This window comes from Chroicocephalus ridibundus, chromosome 2 (genome assembly GCF_963924245.1).
Source record: "Chroicocephalus ridibundus chromosome 2, bChrRid1.1, whole genome shotgun sequence".
Lineage (NCBI taxonomy): Eukaryota > Metazoa > Chordata > Aves > Charadriiformes > Laridae > Chroicocephalus > Chroicocephalus ridibundus.
In genome coordinates this window covers 108,979,061-108,994,209 of record NC_086285.1, presented here as the reverse complement: position 1 = coordinate 108,994,209, position 15,149 = coordinate 108,979,061, and positions in this window count along the sequence as shown.

Here is a 15,149-nt window from a genome sequence, read left to right as displayed (position 1 = left end):
ATCTTCCTTCTTACCTCTGTATTGATATAAGAAAGCTACTCTTTAATTCAAATTGGAATTTATACAGTGCTATGTCATGCATGAAAAAATTATAGAATAGAAAATTCATACAGATTACAAAAGTCAGTTCTGATCTTCAGCCCTGCTGCTTTCACCACAGAGTATGAAAGCCATAAAAATTGCTCACACAATAAAAAGAGAAACCCACTGAATCAAAGCTTATGTTGAGAGCAGGCTCCTTTAAAAACATTCTGATTTTTCCAACATTCGACTTTAAACCAACACACCTAATTCTGCCCTCATTTTATCTGATGAAATAATCACAGTAAGCACACTGTAATTGTTACTGTTTTACAAATAGGATAGGCCTATTAGCCAATCTTTTAAACACCATATTTTGGAAAATAAAGCAATATCTGTGGGAAATAAATGCCATGGAACGATCAATAAAAGACCTGATTATTCACCTAATGCAGCCAGTTGTACTGATTCTGTATAAACATTAAATTTTCTTTCAATCAGGGATTAGGATTGGTTTTCATTTGTAGAGTTTTGTACATAAGAGTTGCAACTCCATCAGTGTTCTAGTTTGGACTGCACTTCTGAATTATATTTTGCAGTCACCTCTGCCTTTCTATCCATTGATTTTTAATGCGAACTGGGTTCCTTATGGATAAAATAAAACTGGAAGATGCACTGCAGGAGTCCACTTAATGCATTGTACATGCAAAAGTACATTTAGACTAAAACTAACCCAAAGTAAAAACCTCTGAAATATGTATGTTATGAATTCAAGGAACAGCACTTACCTTATGCAGGAAGAGTGAAGGGAACCACGATGTCCAATTCAAATTAGAAGTTTTATCCAGGAAAAAAAAAAAAAAATTCATGGAAGATCAAGTAAATCAGAGTCTTTGTAAGGGAGGGAGAATAAAGACGGGGAAAGAGCCTGACTTTCTAGCTTGAGGCTTTGTACTTTTATCCAAAGCAAGCAACAAGCTTGGGTTCTAACCCCTGTTCTGATGAGTATTTAAGTAGTTATATAAAGTGGAAAAATTTCAAAGATGGGTCTGAGAGTAGTCTTTTGCTCAATGATCACGAGACTCCACTAGTAAGGACAAAATAAAATCTCCTTACAAATAAGTAGAAGTTGAGTTCAGTTCTCCCACTACCATGTTTTTGTGCCAAAATTTTGATCCAAAAGTTTTTTTTCTGGCTAAAGTTACTTGACAAATTCTACCCAGTTTTACAGATAGCATCTGGATTACTATAGCCATTTAGTTATCCATCCTATGTGTGGGAGGGAAAGGAGGGGGATGGAGCTTCGTTTTGGCTACTGTTGGATATCCCACAATACTGCCAGTCCACCCAGTAGAAAGGTAGGCTGCTGCAACAGGTCATTAGAAATCAAATGCTATTCTGAGTATGCGTCTGCCTGAGCATTTTAGTTCAGATTAGGAATACACTCTTGAACTGAACCCTGATTTTTCCCACTCTGTCTGTGGTTCACATCAGAGAAAATCTTGAGGCATATAAACAGGTTTCTTTTCAGAGGAAACTTAACTGGAAGATGCACTAGAGAAATGAATTTAATGTGCTTCAGCTGCTATAAATCCAACACCAGACTAGATTAGACTAAATCTACTCTGAAGTAAAATCCCCAACAGGCAGTGTGGATTTTGGATCCTCAACACCAACTGCTTCACTCTACAGCTTTGCTCCTATTATTGCACAATATTTACTTGTAAGCTTGCAGCCAGAGTCACAAATGTCCCTTTCTTTAATTTTAAAAAATAAAGTCTTATGTCTTTCATCTACTACCAGATTTACTTGAGGCTTTTAGTTTCTAATTAACATTGAATTCAAGAAGTCAATTTTACAGTTTACACACGGTAGCAAACAAAAATCCATGAGCACCAACACCACACACATACACAATTTTGCTGTTGACATTAAACTTAAGTGATGAACAGATTTTCCACAGCCAGGAAAACTTTGGTCTTTTCAATTACTTTTCCTTTTGAAAGCTTAATCACCACATTTTTTGCTACTTACTTTTAGCTAAGCTTAAAAATAAAATAAAATAAAATGAAAACCAAAAAAAAAACAAAAACAAACCCAGCAAAAGACAATGCTTTCAGGAAGCTAAAGAATGCAAGGACCATGTTGAATTGGTGTCTGAGTAAAGAGGTAGCAGAGCCATAAAAACCACTGACACTATAAGTAGAACATTTCAGTTTACTTTTTGTAAATAAATGTAAATAATATCTCAAATTTCAGTTTTATTAAGTGCCTTCTGCGTGCTTGAAAGCCTTTCGTATTTAATATTTGCCAGAAGTAACTTTTGCCGCTCAAGCCATTGTGCTTACAGGATGCTCTATGGAATTACATGGGAATACTATTTTTCCTGAAGCATGGTTTGTTACAGTGATACAAATGTAAAGCCATTTCCATCCTGATAGACATTTAACACTGATAACACCTTATTTTATACTCTAGGACAGCAATTTAATTTTATTTTATAATTGTGTTCTTAATGATGAATTGGACAATTACCTCCTGAACAATTTGTATCAATATAATCCTGATTCATGTTCCAGAAGAGCAAGGTCAAGCGCTAACCCTCAAATAATGAAAAGAAACAGCTGAGGAAGAAAGTCCATTTGAAAGCACAAACCTTAGACTAACATATTAGTTTCTCCTCAAAGGAAGTTTTATGGGTTTGAAAATTGCTGTGTAGCAGGGTCTAGTTGCTTGTAAATCCAAGCCTCAGAGACAAGGCATGTCAAAGGAAAGGAATTTCCAGTATGGGGACAATAAGTAGATGTCAACCTATGCCTTTTTTTCCCAAATGTATTTCTGAAATGAGATAATAAATCCTTTGAAGTTTAGGCCGATTTGAAAATTTAAGCTTTCAAAGTTCAAAATCCGACTTAATTTTGCAAACCTCACTATTGCATAACCTTAAACACTTTAATCTTTTTTAGCTGCTTTACACTAGGACTTGAAGCTTCTGGTTCTTTTTTTATATAACTAAAATGTTGTATAAAATTACATGATGGAGAAATATTTTTCTAATTGCATACATACAAAAGTATAGGACAGAGCCATATTGCCATAAAGCAACATTTTTCCCTTTTTTCTTTTTTTTTTTTTAAATGTGTGGGTGTTTGTTATCTGGATTCCACCCTTTTTAAGAGTTCTTCACACTACCTAAGAAAACCACAATCAGGGTTGCTCTTTCAGACAAATTGATGTCCTGGCCATTATGGTCATTATATGTCCCATAGCATATTTTCAGCTGGATGCTCTGTACTTCATGTACCCAAATAGAATGTTCCTAATTGCATTGTGCCCCTTATTATTATCTCTCTGCATAATTTTCTAATAGCGAAGGGAATATTTTGCCACTAAAGTGGTTGTGTATTACTGCTATGTTGTTGCGCATAATTAAACAGCTGTTGCATAAGTAATGTTGCAAAGGTGAATGCATTTTATTATGCTCAGTGAATACTTTTTTTTTTATGCATCTATGATAAAGATAGCCATGAGACAAATTGTGTTCATCATGTATGTCTCCTAACCTTCACCCTGCCTACTAATCCATCTTCCTTAGAGCTATGCCTAGTTTATGTGAACTTTCTGACAAGCCTCAAAAAAGTCTTTTGGAGATCTATTCCTGGGCACAAAAAATTTCTCTCCACAGTCTTATGTGAGGAGAATAGTGAAAAGACAGATTTCAACTGATTTTCAGTCTAGCTTCTGAAACCACACTTAACAAAAGGACACATGCTCGAAACAAAAACAAAACCAAAACCAAAGAAAACAAAACAAATGCAACCAAACATAGAAAGATGAGCCAAATCCAACTGTATGTGGCTTTTTCTGTCTGAAACACTTCTTCCTTCACTGAATTTGGTCTGAAAGAAACGTTTTGTATGCCATGAAAAATCTAATATACGAATATACCTGGGGCTTCTGTGAGGAAAAAAACCACAAGGCACAGATTTTTGGAGGAGGAGCAATCTCTCCCTCTTCCAATACCATACCAGTCCTCTTCTTAGTGATAAATCGTACAGGTATAGAAATTCTTATAAACTATTAGTAAAGATAATCACCCAAGACTATGCCAAAGACAGAATTAAAATAAAGGGTGCTCAGGTGAGCATCCTAACTACCAACTCTACAGGAGATGGATTAGTGAGCAGAATGAAAATGAAAATAAATGTGTGATAAATGTAATTTGTACTATGGTTATCCCTATCACATATGCAATAGAAAAGTATATTCACTAAGTATAATAAATGCCCTCAACAGAGCTTCACAGACAGAGCTTTCTGTTTGGAAAGATCCTTTATATATGAAATACATAAATAGTAATTGAAATAACTAGAATTATTCTACAGCTCAGTAAAATAATTTTGAAGATATAGTTTAACTATTCTTTAATAGAAGATGGAATTATATTTACATTCTCTTTTTCCTAGATGAGGAGTCACACTTCCTCCTGGAGTTAGTAGATAAAAAACATGTACCAACATACATTCCAATGATTTTGTGAGTATAATCTTAAAGAATATTTTTATCCATATTTATAATTCAAATGTTGAGTTTACAGCTCCAGCCTCCAGCCAACCATTGTCGACAAAGCTTACAGAAACTTATAAATACTGGTTTAGGTTTTAAGTTTTGTTGAACTCAAGATCAAGAGTCCCGAGACATTAATTTGGCTGGCAAAGCCATCAGAACGGTGTCTCAAATTTCTCCAATCAGCCTATGCAGTGTTTCAAGAATTGGAGCTAACAAATAAATGGACTAAAAGAAAAAGAACTAACTCGTCCCCTAAGCAGTAACATTTTTTCTATTTATTAAATATTTTCCAAGTAATCTGTTTGCTTTCTTTGTGAAATGTGTTGTAACTGGACTACATGATGGAGTAGTTTATGAGTTTGACTGGTAGTTGTTTGGAGTAAGCCAATAAGCCATTGTGCTGTATGTCACTGAAGGAAGATGAAAACTCTTCATGAGTTCCGGTACATTGAGAATGAAGGAGGCTTATTGAATTATATATGCAAATGAATAACATAATCACTACAGTGTTTGATTTAATTTCTTATTAAATTCTGCTTACTATAGACTGTCCCCAAACTCTCACTTTTGATGTGTTGCATAATTTTGCACTGAAAATGCTTACTACTCTGTTGAGCTTGTTAAGGGGCAATTTATCACTCAGAAGAGTCACTGTGGACTCTGAGGGGCATATTGTGTGCAATATTTTAGGAATGATGGAATATGTAATGGGTTGCCTACTATGATGGAGTGAGTACATCAGTGGACAAGAGAAAAGCTACAGATGTCACCTATCTGGACTTCTGTGACTTCTGTAGGGCCTTTGACATGGCCCCCCACAACCACCTTCTCTCTAAATTAGAGAGTATGGATTTGATGGGTGGACTGTTAGGTGGATGAGGATGAGGATGAGGTTGGATGGTCGCATTCAGAGAGTAATGGTCAACAGCTCAATATCCAGATGGAGATTGGTGACAAGTGGTGTCCCTCAGGGGTCCATACTGGGGACCAGTGCTGTTCAATATCTTCACCAATGACACAGACAGTGGGATTGAGCGCACCCTCAGCAAATTTGCAGACGACGCCAAGCTGAGTGGTGTGGTCGACATGCCTGAGGGACAGGAGGCAATCCAGAGGGACCTGGACAAGGTCAAGAAGTGGGCCCATGAGAACCTCATGAGGTTCAACAAGGCCAAGTGCAAGGTTTTCTACCTGGATTGGGGCAACCTCCAATATAAGTACAGGCTGGAGGATGAATGGATTGAGAGAAGCCCTGCCGAGAAGGACTTTGAGGTACTGATGGATGAAAAGCTGGACATGATCCAGCAATGTCCAGCTTCCAAGCCAACTGCATTCTGGGCTGCGGCAAAAGAAGCACAGCCAGCAGGTCGAGGGAGGGGATTCTGCCGCTCTACTCCACTCTCATGAGACTCCACCTGGAGTACTGCTTGCAGTTGTGGAGCACCAAGAAAACACAGACCTGTTGGAGTGGGCCCAGAGGAGAGCCACGAAGATGATCAGAGGGATGGAATACCTCTCCTATGAAGAAAGACTGAGAGAGTTGGAGTTGTTCAGCCTAGAGAAGAGAAGGCTGTGGGGATAGTTAATTGCGGCCTTCCAGTACTTAAATGGGGCTCATAAGAAAGATGGGGACAAGGTTTTTAGCAGGCCCTGTAGCAATAGGACAAGGGATAATGGTTTTAAACTGAGAGAGGGTAGGTTTAGACTAGATAGAAGGAAGAAATTTTTTACAATGAAGGTGGTGAAACACTGGAACAAGTTGTCCAGAGAGGTAGTAGACGCCCCATCCCTGGAAAAGTTAAAGTTCAGGTTAGATGGGACTCTGAGCAACCTGATCTAGTTGAAGATGTCCCTGGTTGTTGCAGGCGGGTTGGACTAGATGTCCTTTAAAGTTCCCTTCCAACCCAAAGAATTCTCTGATTCTGTTCTATGAATCTATTATTTGAGATGAAATGCATGCACAATTGATCCCTCATAACAAGATGTATGAGAAGGCGGTGTGTCTATTCTAAAGGAGTTTTTACATTCAACAACAGTAGCTCTTCCCAAGTTGGTTGTGCCAAGGACTGAAGCAATAGGTTATACTAAAGGAATTCATTCATGTTCAGGAACCCAAAAAAGTGTGTGCCTTCCACTCTGTTTAAAGGATTTTTTGTTGGTTTTGTTTTGGTTTTTTTTGCACATAATCAGTCTAGCAGTCTGGGGACCCAAGTGTGGCCAAAGTACAGCTATTCTTTCCATAAACATTTGGCTCACAGGTCAATGTTCTGTCTCATGAAAAAAGTGCTAACTAGGTCTGAAAGGCCCTTGGAAAAAATGAAGTATGCTATATAAGTAAAATAATAATAGCACAACTACCATGTTATTTAATATATCAGAAATATTTTTATGGGTTCCTAATTTAGATCTCCCTCCTCAAAATGTTTCTTTGATCTAAGGAAAAGGAGATTGACTGAATCATAATAAGCCATTTTCTGGTTTTCTATGAACATTTTTAAAGACTGTAGTTTTTCTTTGTGATTCAAAGGCTCACTACTTTCTTTGCTAGTTTTTGGTTTTGGTTTTGTTTTTCTTTTTAGCTTAGGTATTGTGTTAACAAATATATGACTATTTAAGAAACAGAAATATTGGTAGATGGAAGGAATTGCCAGCAAGACGCTTATGAGATCTCTTCTTTCAACAATATCAGAATCTAGTCACTTTTTTATTTGGTAAGCTTCCAATCTCTTCGTGAATCATGTGCGAAAGTAGAGCTTAGTATTTAAAGAGCTGGCCAGTTTATGAAACCAGGTAAAAAAAAATAAAATCAAAACCATACACATTAAGAGACTGCAATGTTATCACAAATCTAAATGTACAATATCGGTTCAAAAAAATTGCAACAACTTTGCAAATAAAACCCAGGTATGCTATATTGCATTTTATGATACAGAAAGAAACCATTACCTGAAAAGCCATATCACACCAGTCAGTCCAAAACAATCTATAAAAATTCTTATGAACCAGTAAACACTGTTCAGCTCAAGGATCTTCGGACTAAAGGGAATATTTCAGTTAAAAGTAGAGATGTCTCACTTATTCTCTTGATTGCTAATAAGACATGATAAAAGCATACTGTTGAGAAGTGAAAAATGCCTGTTATGCAGAACTTATCTGTAATTTAATTTGGTATAAGAGTTACTCATAAGCTGATAAGGAGCAGGGACTTCTGTAGGGGGCAAATCAACCATAGGAAGTGGAAACTTGCAGATTAGGACCTTCTTTCGTAAGTGTATATAAATGTGTGCTAATTTCAAATATAAGAAAACCTAAAGGAGCCAGTGGAAACATTTACCACATAAAAATTTAAACAGACTGCACCCTGCTATAGGTAAAAGGATTTTCTCTCTAAAGGTATGAGCCCTTTCACCTTTATAAACACAGCATTAAAGAAAAAAAGCAAAACGTACTTTCATTATTTTGGCCATATTTATTGCATGTCTAATTTTGCTTATATGAGCAATCTCTTTGAGTTTAAAGGTACTAACATTAAAATTTGTGTATAAATCCAGTTTTCACCCCTAGATGTATATGTCATTATCTTTTATAGGTGATTTAGGTGTACACAAATGCAGAATCACTAATTCTAAAGAATCTGCATCCCAACTGAAATCAATAGAGGCCGTGCATTACATACACAATTAAGAAATTATAGTGAACAAATAAATGGATAATTAAAATTCAGAACTCTGAAAATGCCAAAATCACTAAATACTTTTTTTTGTTGTTTGCGTTACTTAATGTAATACAACATGTTGATGTACTTTAACTTTCTCTCCAATGTGGCAGTGTCCTCCTTCTGGACCATCTTTACCAATATTATCTAAACATCTTTTCTAGATTTGCTAAAAGAGTGTACTCTCATACAGTGCTTTTCCTCATATATATTACCTGTGAAAGTGTTTACACTTAGAAAACACAGGACTTTTAAAAGTATCCATATAAATATAAAAATAGAATTAATATCAGGCTATTGAAATAACAATGAAAATTTCTGGGTGGAAAAATTAATTATTTTTGAAAAATATTGATGCAAAATTTTGTAAGAGGAGGTCATTCCATTTAAATTAATATTTTATTAGATAATATATTATATGGCTTGGAGTTATTTCTCTATGCTATTATTGTAACTTAACATCCAGTTCTATTAAATTTCTTGCCCAAATTTTATGAACAGCAGTATCATCCTACTTTATAAACATCTGCTTTACTCTAGTGAGAAACAAAGTGATAGTTACTTTTTAAAATTAGGGCTTAGTCATGTATATATATATTCTTATACATGCTTTTATATAATGGCACATACATGCTTTTCATTTGTATAGAAAGGTACATTTCTGTATATGTATTTGAATCCATCCATCATCCATCGCTGGAAAAAATGTTTAATTCCCTGTTCCTCTGTCTTTCTAGATGAAAAGAAGCTGATATAATGTTTTTTATGCCTGTATTGTCTGTTTACAAATGTAAGGATTAAAAAAAAATCCCTTGTCTTCTTTTATATGGCTTTTTTGCACAACAAGGCTCCTCAGCACATTGGTTTGAACCAGTGAAGTTGGTTGCTGTCAGGGCAGAGTTAAAACAAAAGGGTAATAAAGTTATTCCTGAGATATTGCTGAATACAATGGAATAATCTGAAGGACTGAATTAATAATATGGTTTCATATATCACATGAATCATATATTAATATTAATGTAACTATAAAACACAGGTTTGTCATTTGAAATTTTTGTACTAAAATTATTGTTGTGTAACATGTCTGTTGTTCACAGGTATTCATTATATTTAAAAATAAATAAGCATTACTTTTTTTTCCCTCTTCTGTCTTTGAAGGTAAATAAGGTTGTAGCAATGTGTTTCATTCACACAAAATAAAAGTTATAGAAAGAGAAAGATATGAAAGATCTAAAATGAACTAAACCAATTTTTCTATAAATAAAATAAACCTAGCATATAAAACTTATGTATGAACATACCATATTCCTTATATCTGACACTGGTATGTCCAGCCAACCAGAAATTCAATGAAAGATCATGTCATTCTGTGCCATTTTCCCTTCAGTTTACCCTGTAACTTGAACAAGGTTCATAGAAAAAGACTTGTTTATGACTGTTCAGTGTTTCCAAGATATATGTTTATAGATACATAAATAAATAAATGTTTATATATTTATTTCTCAGTTCAATTTCATCTAAATTATAAAACGAATTAAACTAATTTACAGATTGGCCAACTTTCAAACCACCTCCGCTTCTCCCTTTTTTTGACTGGAGGCCCAATGGTCTACATTTGGCATTTTTGCACATATCTTTGAGGTGCAACTAAGTATTGCTTATTCAAGAAAGAAGCCCACCCATGGCCCAAAAAATATAAGAACCCAAAACTTTTACTAAAATAGACATAAAATGAGGAACACATGGCTGACAGGATCTACAGTTTAAATAACTTTCCATGTTATTTAAATATATTGGTATACTGTCAAATAACTGTTGTCTAGTACACCAGCATATTTATATACTTCATTTACACCAATTGTAGAAATACACTTTTTAAAATACTAGGATATTTGAATAGTAATTGTCAGTATGCTGCATATTTTAAAAGGAGCATGGAAGAAAATGTTCCCCAAATAGTTTCACCGTGTAGCTATACCTCAATATTTAAAATTTTATTTCATTTTCACATTTATTTGGCCTAAAGGAGGTAAAAAGCGATTAAAGCTATGGAAAAAAATAATCGTGTTCTTCCAGTCATGAATAAGCTATTTTTCTGTCCAGTGTGGATGACCACAGGGAAGAAAAAATAATACAGTTTTTGTGACAAAACCATGGTGCCAGGCACAATTTAAATGGGAAAAGGAGAAAAGAATTCTGAAAGGACTGCATGTATTCAGTGAGATCCTCCAAAACAGCATTATCTGGCCACATGATGCTTTACAATGTTACTTTTCCACGGCTACTGTCAATTAGAGGAAATGCCAGCAAATTATTGCCTGCTGAGGAGCAATTTCAAGCCAGGGCAGTACGAAATGAACTGACAGCAGCAGCAAGTGAAAAATACCTCCCATGTCTGATACACTCCCTGGAACTTAGACAAACAGTTATGCTAAAGTTTATACCATATAAAATTGTTGCTGCAATGCAGTACTAAAAAAGTTTCGTACTTTTAAGAGAATTGTCTTTAACAAATCAGTTAAAACTTTTCTTGTGCTCTGCATCCTGCAAATCATAGTAAGGGTGAAAGCATGTATGTGTAGGCATAACTGAATATTTTTTTCCCACTTTCCACCTCACTCCTCATACTGACAGTTAGTATTTCTTAACTCTGTAGCATGCTTTTGCTTTGTTTACTCTGAAATTTCAGGAAGGAGTTAATTTCAGAAATACTGACACACATAATCCATGACTTCTGAAGTCAGTAAGATTGCTTGATTACTTAGAATGTTTATAATTATGTTTAGAAATAAGGAAATAGAAATCTGAAGGCTTTTTCTAAATCTGTTTTGTATAGTATATCTATTGACAAGAAGAGAAAGTTCTTAATTGATTTTATGAGTCAAGGCAATAATCTGTGCTCTGCAGGCAGGTCCTCACTCCTAAAGGATAACAAAACAAGATAAAATAATCCCTGATGCATGATATTTAGTAAAAAACTAAGCAGTTGCCAAGAGACTTCCTTTTCCAGATGAAAAATGTGGTAACTTCAGCATCACTTACATGTTTGCAGATAATTTAGGGAAACTACTAAGCTTCTGTAACTCAACAGGGAGTTATGTAAAGGCTGTTTCATGGAATTTGTTATTATGAAGCACTCAACAACAACATTCTATTTGTGCTTGCTACTCTTATGATTATTGCCATTCTCCTAAACGAATCAGCAAAAAACAACCCTGGAAGAGCATGTCTTATTCAAGATAGCATAGGGTTTAAGAAGTTGCACGCCCTGTCCATTTTGCCATTTCCACAGGTTGCTCTGAAACCCACTGAAAGTAAGTATGCTGAGGAAAAAAAATACCTGAAATATTATGTACCCATTTAAGAGTCTTAAGGACCAACAGCAGCATCTTAGACACTAATCTGTCTTTCAGCTTAACAGCCATCTACACCCCTTTTCCGCACTATCCTGTCATCAAAAACAGTATTTACTGCACTAACCTCAGGCCAATTGTATCATGAGAGATAGTAGCCTTTCATTATCTAATGCTGAAAACTGTAAAAAAAAAAACAACAAACCTTTTATATTATTCCCTTTATAGTATTGGCTTGTTTGGTTTCAGAAAACTGGTTTGGCCTAAAACTTCTTAACTTTTGTCTATTCCTAAATTACTCTATCACTAAAACTCATATTTTAAGTACAACTGGATAAAACAACAGTACCTGAAATGGGTATTGGCTATACTACCCAATTAACTAAATCTGTTTGTTAGGACAGTCTCACCCTGTCATTGTGATCAAGCGTGAGAGTAATAGGCAATAGATGTTTGTGCAGGGACAGTAATGTAAACACCTAGCTTTGCTGCTCAACGCCCTGAGAAAATAGGCAAACTCTTTTGAGGGCTTTGAATGGCTGATTCTCGTTATCTGAATGGTAAGTCATATATACACATGAATCAGGTGAACAAGCTGCTTAGAGCTTTGATGATTTTTGCTGGAATGCATAGAACAGGTTTTGTCTAAGGCTAAGTCCATAACATCACTGTCCATAAGAGAAGTGCTTATTTGATGATATTTCAGATGATATCATACCCGGTCCTATGCTTTCGTCTGCATCCTCATGAAGGCTTAAGGGTCCTGGCAGAGGTGAAGGCTTGGCACTGACTGCAAATCCTGGTTAGACAATTATCTCTTATCTGCATCCCTGTCTGAACACTACTGTGTAAGAAGGAGAGGCTGTTACCATAGATTGCTCTCTAGATTCCCTGTATTTAAGCCTTAGCTTAAAAAGTCATCTGCTTTCTTCTTCGGTTTGGTCCTCCACATTCTGATCTTGGCTCTCTCAGTGCTTCATTAGATCATTCAAATATCCCTAACAAGTACATTAATAACATGAATACTCTGCAAGAGGATCGAAAACATTTTTTGCTGGCCCTTGTCTCTTTCAGATACCTTTTTTCTTTGTAGACTGATGGTATTATATATTTGTATTATTCACAGGCAAAAAGTGAAATGAAGTGCGGTTCACTTTCCTGATACATACTAGAGAAGTCGCTTTTGCTGCACCGTCTCTTGGGAGTAATGTAACAAAAAATCCCCTTTTGGGCTAACCTATTTGAATTGGCCCTCAGAGCCTCTAGATATATTCTTGACATTTGTATCTATAGCATTTCCATCCTTAATTTCTAAATAAAATGTAAAAGAAAACCTATTTAATTTTACTGAAGGTAAATTTAATGCTGCAAAATTATTGACTTGAGAATTTAAATTTAAATCCTTTCATCAAAGAGGAAGTACAAGCTTTTTAGCCAAATTCTGCCTGCAGGTGTAGCGTGTGATAAATGGACCAGAGTGTTCCAATCACTTTTTATTTTATGTGGGTAATAATTCTGTATGATCAATTTCCACTCATTTATCTTTGTCTCCCTAATAGGCGTATCCTAACTACTCCTTTTCTTGCATCCTCTTCCTAGATCCTCCATCTTCTCTATGGCAGTTGGTTTCAGCATTATTAAAATTTACAGACTATAGAGAATTATTTCAGACTAAACCCTTTCCTCAGTTTGTCACAAGGATGTGCATGAATATACATTCAAAGGATTTATAATAAAAGGTTTCTTAAAATATCAGATTACATTCCCTACTCAGAAACGTTGTAGCCCATTAATTTTAAGAGAGGTTTCTGCTGAAGGTGTGACTGTAATGTAACATTTGCTTTAGTATAGTCAAATTTACAATATAAAAATAAAATAATTCTTTATGGTAACAAAGCTAAGAAGACATGGAAGACATGTAAATCAGTAGGTATAGATTTACTAAACTGAGGTACCTGTAACATTCATTATTAACTATGGAGAAGAAACCTAGATATGTGTCTAAAATAATCACTAATAAAATTGTTATAATTTCATAGAAAATGTTGGTCTTTACAAGCTTGCTCATCCGTTAGCTGAAGTATGCTATATGACAAATACTTCTACACACTTGAGAGCTGGAGAATACTTTGGTTAACTTTATGGTCAGATAAATCAAAAAAATCACAGGAATTTTTGTTTTCTGTCACCCAAGGGCAGCAAACCACCTGAAGTAGGATATTTATATGAATTAGGGAATTAAGGATATAACTAAGAAATGTATTTTGTTCCACTTTCTTCCGACACTGCCCTTCAAAGTAAATGCAACCCATCCCACAAGAGAATCATTAGCTAATTTTACAGGGCTACACCCTATTCCATTATCAAGCCATTAACCAAAAATACTCAGTAAAACTGGAAAAGATATCTTCAAAATAGATTATCTCCTCATTTGGTACTACAGCAATGCTATTTAAGTTCTGTAATCACTTGGGCATTTTTCTTTTCCTGGCTACACTTAGATTGTGTATTATCTTGTTTATAAGAGGGTCAATTAAAAAAAAAAAAAGAAAAAAAGAAAAAAGAAAAAAAGATGTCTTACTTAAGCTGTATGCAGTCAGACTCTTTGGATCCTAAGCATGTGGCTCCTTACAAGATTAATTTTACAAAGTCAATGAGTCCTGCCTGTGCACTAATTCATGGTTTTGTGGCTATCAGTACTCTCTCTAGGACTAGAAAAAAGTCTGTCATGAATGTCCATAAATAGCTCTGCAAAGCAAGAACTTGTACATTAACTAATAAAGTATTTACCCACTCTTCTTAGACCAGGTACAATGAATTCAATTTACCATTTGGCTTCAGATTTTGATGTCATGGCTTCATAACATTAATTATCAATACACTAAGTCTCAGGATATATGTAAAGGGCTCTAGAAAAACATGAAAGTAACGTTGCTATAATGATACAGAAAACTCACTAAAAGAGCATGAGGTAAATGGAAAAACTCTAGTACAAGTGGATAATAGGTTCATTTTCTAAACACAAAATTATTCTAATATCTTATTTTTAAAAATAAGCATACAGTGAGATACAATGATACTGATAGATACAATAACATTCAGCAGAATATTGTTCCTAGGCTGAGATGTTCATTGTGAGTGCTCCATCCTTATATCACAGCAATGGAAAGACAATGCAAAATAACCAGATAGCCATGCACTACTGGCTGGCCTTTGCTTCAAAAATTAATTTACTTGAATTAATAGAGGAATTACCCATGATACAGGAATTACTTGAAAGCAGACTTGAAATTTAACAAATTCATTAGGTGATCAAGTTTCCACTGACACATTTAATAGTCCTGCTTCTTTATAGCTTTTAGAAAAGTCTTCAAACTCAATAACTTTGTTCCATCCTACTCCAGTTATTCCAGTTTTGTGATACCTTTTCAAATTCTCTTTCTTCATCTTATTCTAAATATTTATCACTTCTTCTAAAATCTGATCAATAT